This window comes from Chiloscyllium plagiosum, unplaced genomic scaffold (assembly GCF_037043375.1).
Source record: "Chiloscyllium plagiosum isolate Xiang-an unplaced genomic scaffold, Cpla_swu_hap1 HiC_scaffold_38, whole genome shotgun sequence".
NCBI lineage: Eukaryota > Metazoa > Chordata > Chondrichthyes > Orectolobiformes > Hemiscylliidae > Chiloscyllium > Chiloscyllium plagiosum.
Window position 1 is genome coordinate 41,664,637 of NW_028270176.1, and position 9,894 is coordinate 41,674,530.

Genomic DNA, 9,894 nt, shown 5'->3' on the forward strand with positions numbered 1-9,894 from the left:
TTAAATCACTGACGAGCAGGAAAATGTACACGGGGAGGGCGAGTGGGGAAGTGAGGCAGTTGCAGCTCTGGTGAAATTCCTTCTTTGTGATTCACTCAGCAACCAGAGACATGTGAGGTGACTCAGGCGTGAGAGCTCTTCACATCTAGAACAAAAAGCACTCAAGGGCAGTTGGCACCTCTTCCGGAGAGGGGGTGGGGTGAGCTAATTACCTTTTGACTTCTGTAACTACGTTCAGAAACTGTCTTTTAGATTGATGTGAACAGAAACTGCATTTCTAATAAGCACCGTGGAATTTAGCAAAATTTATTGAGTCGCTTCTCGTCGACTCAGTTGGTATCCATGTGGCTCATATCCAGGTGTGAACATTTTTGCAGCGAATTGCACGGTTAAGGCAAAAAGGCAAGGAAAGTGGCATCTCGAACCGGTTCCGAGGTCAGAGCATCTTCACAATGTGCTCTGTCGTTCTCGGATTGTAATGCTACCTCCGGTTTTAGGGTGGAGAACATTCTTTGGGACTCTCATTCTGCAAAGCAGACACAGTGACTGAAATGATGCTGCGCGGTATGATGTGGAACACGGCCTGCTCAGCTTTGTGCATTTTCCCTGAAGTCCGGTGTGTTTCATGTTCCGTGTAAACGTGAAAGTTGTCCTGTTTCGACCAAAGGGTGAAATCATTTAGCGAAGCAACAATCGAAATTGCAGTAATGTCAAGCAGCTCATGGTAATTTGACTAAATCATAACCGATCGTATGTTCTCACGCACTCACAGATACATTTGTAGCTGAAAAGAGTCTGAGAAGATAGACTCAGCTTAACATTGATATTTATCTGGATTGATGGGCTATCATTATCTGCAGCAAAATTGATATTGTAGACGGGCACATCCCAGCAGTTGTGCGAGTCGGAGAGGTATCATGGAACCCTTTTCACGTGACTTTGCATCTGTTGTTATGCAGCATCACAATTGGAAGTGCAAGAAAAGGGGAAAGCGCGGCTGGCTGGTAGTGTGGCCGAGCGGTCTAAGGTGCTGGATTTAGACTCCAGTCTCGAGAAAGGCGTGGGTTCGAATCCCACCGCTGCCATTTCTGCTAATCGTTTCCAACGACACAGCATGTTAAAATGCTGTTTCGACTCCTGCTGCATTTCTGTTTAAAACTGAAGAAACATATGTGTGCTTCCCGGGCAATTAACTGTGGTGTGGGAAAGTGCCGACTTTTCCGGTGTCTGTGCTGTCATGATCGTGCTCGCCTCCCGCGCGGAAAATCGCAAACAGCTCTGCTGTCCCAGACAAGTTGTGCGTTTACTGGAACCGAATGGAGGCTGTTATTTCATTGCTGCTGTGAAACAAAGTCCTGCGGTGGCACGACTCGTCGTTATTTTGTTTTCTGCCAATGGGAAAATCGTTCCAATGAATTGCGATGTCACATGTTATTGAATTTCTCCCATTTCTTTCATTTCCGTCCTGGAGACATTGGAAGGGAAAGGTAATGTAATCGAGACTGTGATTGGTGAAATTCACTTTTTATGGCCCATTCTTATTGTGTTCTTTCTTTCTCTCTTTTCAGCATTGTCTGGGAAGTGGTGGTGCACTCAGGCTCCAGTATGTTTGAAAGTGCAGTTTGGAATTGCCCTGTTGTTAGTTGTGAGATTACTTTATGGCTTATGCCCCCGGCCTGTCTCACATTTAGCATTCATGCTCGCTGTGTCTGAAAACGCATTTGGTTTGCCAGTTTTGTTTGTGTTCCGTGTTAAATGCTTTCTGTTTTGCGATTCGCTCAATACATTACGAATTAACAGGGTTTCTGAGGTAACTTCCAGCTGCAAAAATCCTCAACTGAGAATCTGGGAAAATTACCCGGAGTATGGTCAGTCGGAGCAAAAGTAAGGAAGTCGTTCGTTTCTGCAGTGTTTCACAATGCTACTTGTCCCGTGAGCAGTCGAACAGACTAAATGATTGTGCCACAGACTGCGATGGCAAGCTCCCCTAAAAAGTAATCCTTTACAGCCGGTGTAAGCAACACAATGTTATTGGCGCACACCGCGTGGAAACAGATACTTCGGTGTATCTCGTCCATGCTCACCACATAGCCAAAATTAAACAAGTCCAATTAAACAACGAGCTATTGGAAACAGAAAGATGAAAGGAAAAATGGCTTCAACTATCAGTGCTGGATGCCACTGACCCGCAGCAGTGGCGACTGCGCCTTGTTTCTGTAGTGTAGTGGTCATCACATTCGCCTTACACGTGAAAGATCCCCAGTTTGAAACTGCGCAGAAACTGTTTTGTTCTTCTTTTACATGGACAAGAACGGAGTTTTCTTGCTTGCTGTCCCATCTGCAAACTGCCTTCGAATTTGCTTGAACAAATCTGCTCTCGTAGTGAAATGTGATGCAACTCCATTTAATTACTGTGCAAGGCATTGTAAAGCTTTTCTCCAACCTGGTTCTGATCATATGCCATTCTATTTGAGAGAGTAGTTACCGCCTTCTGATCCTTCCACGAAAAGCAGTACCGCACTTGCATTCCTTGCGCAGGCGGCCCGTTTCCAAGACAGGGAAGAAGCTGATGCGCTGGTGTCACAGCGCACCGCGGATTCCTGAACTAGTCTGTCTGTCAAATGTACCCCCAAAGTCGTCTATGAAGGACATCATTTGGAAGCTGTCTGTCGTTATTCAACGTGCGAGAGTTGTCACCAGAGGTCCTGAATCATGTTTTGGAGCAGTTCGCACGTTAGTGGCTCATTCAATCAGCAACAGCAGTGAAAGACATTACACTCTCAGAGGAACCTCTGGACCTGTGCTTTGATAGCGTCGCTAGTATTAAGGTGCGCCCCGAGATCTAACCACGTTGGAACTGAAACGGAGGAATCGACAGAGGCTACAGAATGACATCGCATCCATTTGGTTTTCTTTAAATCACGGACGAGCAGGAAAATGTAAACGGGGAGGGCGAGTGGGGAAGTGAGGCAGTTGCAGCTCTGGTGAAATTCCTTCTTTGTGATTCACTCAGCAACCAGAGACGTGAAGGTGACTCAGGCGTGAGAGCGCATCACATCGAGAACAAAAAGCACTCAATGGCAGTTAGCACGTCTACCGGAGTGGGGGTGGGGTGAGCTAATTACCTTTTGACTTCTGTTACTATGTTCAGAAACTGCCTTTCAGATTGATGTGAACAGAAACTGCATTTCTAATAAGCACCGTGGAATTTAGCAAAATTTATTGAGTCGCTTCTCGTCGACTCAGTTGGTATCCATGTGGCTCATATCCAGGTGTGAACATCTCTGCAGAGAATTGCACGGTTCAGGCAAAATGGCAAGGAAAGTGTCATCTCGAACTGGCTCCGAGGTCAGAGCATCCTCGCAATGTGATCTGTCGTTCTCGGATTGTAATGCTACCTCCGGTTTTAGGGTGGAGAACATTCTTTGGGACTCTTATTTTGAAAAACAGACACAGTGACTGAAACGATGCTGCGCGGTATGATGGGGAACACGGCCTGCTCAGCTTTGTGCATTTTCCCTGTAGTCCGGTGTGTTTCATGTTCAGTGTAAACGTGAAAGTTGTCCTGTTTCGATCAAAGGATGAAATCATTTAGCAAAGCAAGAATCGAAATTGCAGTAATGTCAAGCAGCTCATCGTTTTTTGACCAAATCATAACCGATCGTATGTTCTCACGCACTCACAGATACATTTGTAGTTGATAAGATTCTGAGAAGATTGATTCAGCTTACCATTGATAGTTGTCTGGATTGATGGGCTATCTGCCGCGAAATTGATATTGTAGACGGGCACATCCCAGCAGTTGTGCGAGTCGGAGAGGGATCATGGAACCCTTTTCACGTGGCTTTGCATCTGTTGTTATGCAGGAGCACAATTGGAAGTGCAAAAAAATGGGGATGTGCAGCTGGCTGGTAGTGTGGCTGAGCGGTCTAAGGCGCTGGATATAGACTCCAGTCTCGACAGAAGCGTGGGTTCGCCTCCCACCGCTGCCATTTCTGCTGATCATTTCCAGCGACGCAGCTTGTTAAAATGCTGTTTCGACTCCTGCTGCATTTTTGTTTAAAATCGAAGAAAAATGGGTTTGCTTCCAGGGCAATTAACTGTGGTGTGGGAAAGTGTCGACTTTTCCGGTGTCTGTGCTGTCATGATCGTGCTCGCCTCCCTCGTGGAAAATCGCAAACAGCTCTGCTGTCCCAGACAAGATGAGCGTTTACTGGAACCGAATGGCGACTGAGATTTCATTGCTGTTGTGAAACAAAGTCCTGCGGTGGCACGACTCGTCGTTATTTTGTTTTATGGCCAATGGGAAAATCGTTCCAATGAATTGCGATGTCACATGCTATTGAATTTCTCCCATTTCCTTCATTTCCGTCCTGGAGACATCGGAAGGGAAAGGTAATCTAATCGAGACTGTGATTGGTGAATTCACTTTTTATGGCCCACTCTTGTTATGTTCTTTCTTTCTCTCTTTTCAGCATTGTCTCGGAAGTGGTGGTGCACTCAGTCTCCAGTATGTTTAAAGAGTAGTTTGGAATTGCCCTGTTGTTAGTTGTGAGATTACTTTATGGCTCATGCCCCCGGACTGTCTCACATTTAGCATTCATGCTCGCTGTGTCTGAAAATGCATTTGGTTTGCCAGTTTTGTTTGTGTTCCGTGTTAAATGCTTTCTGTTTTGCGATTCGCTCAATACATTACGAATTAACTGGGTATCTGAGGTAACTTCCAGCTGCAAAAATCCTCAACTGAGAATCTGGGAAAATTTCCCGCAGTATGGTCAGTCGGAGCAAAAATAAGGAAGTCGTTCGTTTCTGCAGTGTTTCACAATGCTACTTGTCCCGTGAGCAGTCGAAAAGACTAAATGATTGGGCCACAGACTGCGACGGCAAGCTCCGCTAAAAAGAAATCATTTAAAGCTGGTGTAAGCAACACAACGTTATTGGGGTACACCGCGTGGAAACAGATACTTCGGTGTATCTCGTCCATGCTCACCACACAGCCAAAATTAAACAAGTCCCATGAAACAACGAGCGATTGGAAACAGAAAGGTGAAAGGTAGAATGGCTTCAACTGTCAGTGCTGGATGCCACTGAGCCGCAGCACGGCTGGCGGAGGCTAGTTTCTGTAGTGTAGTGGTCATCACGCTCGCCTTACACGCGAAAGGTGCCCATTTCGAAAGTGCGCAGAAACTGCTTTGTTCTTCAACTGCGGCCTTTTACATGGTCAAGAACGGAGTTTTCTTGCTTGCTTTCCCATCTTCAAACCTGCCTTCGAATTTGCTTGAACAAATGTGCTCTCGTAGTGAAATGTGATGCAACTCCATTTAATGACTGTGCAAAGCATTGTCAAGTTTTTCTCCAACCTGGTTCTGTTCATATTCCATTCCGTTTGAGAGTGTAGTTACCGCCTTCTGATCATTTCACGAAGAGCAGTAACGCATTTACATTCCTTGCGGAGGCGGCCCGGTTCAAAGACAGGGAAGAAGCTGATGCGCTGGTGTGACAGCGCACCACGGATTCCTGAACTAGTCTGTCTGTCAAATGTACCCAAAAGTCGTCTCTGGAAGACCTCATTTGGAAGCTGTCTGTCGTTATTCAACGTGCGAGAGTTGGCACCAGAGGTCCTGAATCATGTTTTGGAGCAGTTCGCACGTTAGTGGCTCATTCAATCAGCAACAGCAACGAAAGAAATTACACTCTCAGAGGAACCTCTGGACCTGTGCTTTCATAGCGTCGCTCGTATTAAGATGCGCCCCGAGATCTAAGCCACGTCGGAACTGAAACGAAGGAATCGACAGAGAGGCAACAGAATGACATCGCATCCATTTGGTTTTCTTTAAATCACTGACGAGCTGGAAAATGTATACGGGGAGGGCGAGTGGGGAAGTGAGGCAGTTGCAGCTCTGGTGAAATTCCTTCTATGTGATTCACTCAGCAACCAGAGACGTGAAGGTGACTCAGGCGTGAGAACTCTTCACATCGAGAACAAAAAGCACTCAAGGGCAGTTAGCACCTCTTCCGGAGTGGGGGTGGGGTGAGGTAATTTTCTTTTGACTTCTGTTACTATGTTTAGAAACTGCCGTTTAGACTGACGTGAACAGAAACTGCATTTCTAATGAGCACCATGGAATTTAGCAAAATTTATTGAGTCGCTTCTCCTCGAATCCCGCACAGGTTTCCTACTCAGTTGGTATCCATGTGGCCCATGTGAAGGAATGAACATCTCTGCTGCAAATTGCATGGTTAAGGTAAAAGGCAAGGAAAGTGGCATCTCGAACTGGCTCCGAGGTCAGAGCATCCTCACAATGTGATCTGTCGTTCTCGGATTGTAATGCTACCTCCGGTTTTAGGGTGGAGAACATTCTGTGGGACTCTTATTCTGCAAAACAGACACAGTGACTGTAACTATGCTGCACGGTATGATGTGGAACACGGTCTGCTCAGCTTTGTGCATTTTCCCTGTAGTCCGGTGTGTTTCGTGTTCCGTGTAAACGTGAAAGGTGTCCTGTTTCGAGTAATGGGTGAAATCATTTAGCAAAGCAAGAATCGAAATTGCAGTAATGTCAAGCAGCTCATGGTTATTTGTCCAAATCCGAACCGATCATATGTTCTCACGCACTCACAGATAAATTTGTAGCTGAAAAGAGTCTGAGAAGATACAGTGAGCTTTCCATTGATTTTTGTCTGGATTGATGGGCTATCATTATCTGCTGCAAAATTGATGTCGTAGACTGGCACATCCCAGCAGCTGTCCTTGTCGGAGAGAGATCATGGAACCCTTTTCACGTGCCTTTGCATCTGTTGTTATGCAGGAGCACAATTGGAAGTGCTAGAAAACGGGGCCCGTCGCTTCGTTGGTCGTGTTGCCGAGCGGTCGAAGGCGTTGGATGAAGGCTCCAGTCTCGATAGAGGCGTGGGTTCAAATCCCACCGCCGCCATTTCATCGTCATCCTACGATGCAGCTTGTCCAAATGCTGCTTCCGCCACTGCTGCATTTCTGTTCAAAACAGAAGAAAAATAGGTTTGCCTCACGGGGAATTAACTGTGGTGTGGACAAGTGCCGAATTTTCCGAAGCGTCTGAGCTGTTATGGTCGTGTTTGCCTCACGCGCGCAAGATCGCATGTTGCTTTACGTTCCAGGCAAGTTGTGTTTTTACTGGAACCGAATGGAGACTGTTATTTCATCGCTGTTGTGAAACAAAGTCATACAGTGACTCGGCTCGTCGTAATTTGGTTTTCTGGCCAATGAGAAAATCATTCCAATGAATTTCGATGTCATATGTTATTGAATTTCTCCCATTGCCTTCATTTCCGTCCTGGAGACATCGGAAGGGAATGGTAATCTAATCGAGACTGTGATTGGTGAAATTCACTTTTTATGGCTAATTCTTATTATTGCTAGTTGTGAGATTACTTTATGACTCATGCCCTCGGACTGTCTCACATTTTGCATTCATGCTTCGCTGTGTCGGAAAATACATTAGGTGTGCCAGTTTTGTTTGTGTGCCGTATTAAATGCTTTCTGCTTTGCGATTCTCTCAATAAATTTCGAGTTAACGGGGTTTCTGAGGTAACTACCAGCAGCGAAAATCCTCAACTGAGGATCTGGGAAAATTTCACGGAGTGTGGTCAGTCGGAGCTAAAGTAAGGAAGGCGTTCGTTTCTGCAGTGTTTCACAATACTGCCTTTCCCGTGAGCAGTCGAACAGACTAAATGATTGTGCCACAGACTGCGACGGCAAACTCCGCTAAAAAGTAATGCTTTAAAGCCGGTGGAAGCAACACGACATTATTGGGGTACACCAAGTGGAAACAGATACTTCGGTGTATCTCGTCCAAGGTCACCACATAGCCAAAATTAAACAAGTCCCGTTCCCCAGCATTTGGCCACAATCCCTCTGAACCCATCCTATCCAGAAACTCATCCGATTACCTTTGCAATTGTCTGAGTGGAATAGACTCCTCCACTTCCTCTGGTAGCTCCTTCCAATCACGCACAACTTTCTGTGTGGGAAATGTGCCTCAGGTCCTTTGTCAATTTCAGTCTATGGATTCTTCTGTAAATGAAGAACAGTAGAGGTCCTTTACAGGTCTGTGAGAGAGTTGTCCTGAGCTGGGGTAGGTCGAGTTGCAGGGAATGTAGGTACCGGCGCATGGCTGCAAGCGTGGAGTGGAGGATCCGGAGGGAGGTCCGTTGCTGGAGGCTGCGGATTTGTTGCAGCTACTGGTAGTCCTGGTTGGGTCCAAATTGTGTTGGTCGGAAGGTGATCTGGAGTCCATGGGGGATCAGTCGGTTCCGTCAGCAGGTGCTGAGAAAGGAGATTTGGCTGGGGGTTCACCCTCCTTCGACTGAGCGAACTGGTCCTCACCCTGAACAACTTTTCTTTCCAATCCTCCCACTTTCTCCAAACAAAAGGAGTAGCCATGGGCACGCGCATGGGCCCCAGCTATGCCTGCCTCTTCGTAGGGTATGTGGAACAATCCATCTTCCGCAACTATACTGGCCCCACCCCCCATCTTTTCCTTCGCTACATTGATGACTGTATCGGCGCTACCTCGTGCTCCCACGAGGAGGTTGAACAGTTCATCCACTACACTAACACCTTCCACCCCGACCTCAAATTCACCTGAACAGTCTCGGACTCCTCCCTCCCCTTCCTGGACCGTTCTGTTTCTATCTCAGGCGACCGAATCAACACAGACATCTACTACAAACCAACCGACTCCCACAGCTACCTGGACTGCACCTCCTCCCACCCGGCCCCCTGTAAAAACGCCATCCCATTCTCCCAATTCCTTCGTCTCCGCCGCATCTGCTCCCAGGAGGACCAGTTCAAAATACGTACAACACAGATGGCCTCCTTCTTCAAGGACCGCAATTTCACCCCCGACGTGGTCGACGGTGCCCTCCAACGCATCTCCTCCACTTCCCGCTCCTCCGCCCTTGAGCCCCGCCCCTCCAACCGCCACCAGGACAGAACCCCACTGGTCCTCACCTACCACCCCACCAATCTCCATGTACAGCGCATCATCCGCCGTCACTTCCGCCACCTCCAAACAGACCCCAGCACCAAGGATATATTTCCCTCCCCTCCCCTATCAGCTTTCCGTAGAGACCACTCCCTCCGCGACTCCCTTGTCAGATCCACACCCCCCACCGACCCAACCTCCACTCCCGGCACCTTCCCTTGCAACCGCAGGAGGTGCAACACTTGCGCCCACACCTCCCCCCTCACTTCTCTCCAAGGCCCCAAAGGAAACTTCCATATCCGCCACAGATTCACCTGCACCTCCACCCACATCATCTACTGCATCCGCTGCAGCCGGTGTGGCCTCCTCTATATTGGGGAGACAGGCCGCCTACTTGGGGAGCGATTCAGAGAGCACCTCTGGGCCACCAGGACGAACCAACCAACCACCCTGTAGCACAGCATTTCAACTCCCCCTCCCACTCCACCGAGGATATGCAGGTCATTGGACTCATCCACCGCCAAACCACAACAACGCGACGGTCGGAGGAGGAGCGTCTTATCTTCCGACTGGGAACCCTCCAACCACAGGGGATGAACTTGGACTTCACCAGTTTCTTCATCCCCCCTCCCCCCACCTTGTCTCAGCCGAATCCCTCCAGCCCGGCACCGCCTTCCTGACCTGCAGTCTTCTTCTTGATCTCTCCGCCTCCATCCTACTCCGACCTATCACCCTCACCTTGACCTCTTTCCACCTATCACATTTCCAACGCCCCTCATCCAAGTCCCTCCTCCCTACCTTTTATCTTCTCCTGCTGAACACTCTCTGCTCATTCCTGAAGAAGGGCCTGTGCCCGAAACGTCGAATCTCCTGTTCCCTGGATGCTGCCTGACCTGCTGTGCTGTTCCAGCAATAAAGTTTCAACTTT

General features: G+C 47.9%; 1 non-coding gene across 1 annotated transcript; it reads left to right on the forward strand.

The window, feature by feature from the left end:
• The first annotated feature begins 1,003 nt into the window (after window positions 1-1,003).
• Window positions 1,004-1,085, forward strand: trnal-uag (transfer RNA leucine (anticodon UAG)). The gene has a single exon. It is a non-coding gene; the product is annotated as a tRNA-Leu (tRNA).
• The last annotated feature ends 8,809 nt before the right edge of the window (window positions 1,086-9,894 follow it).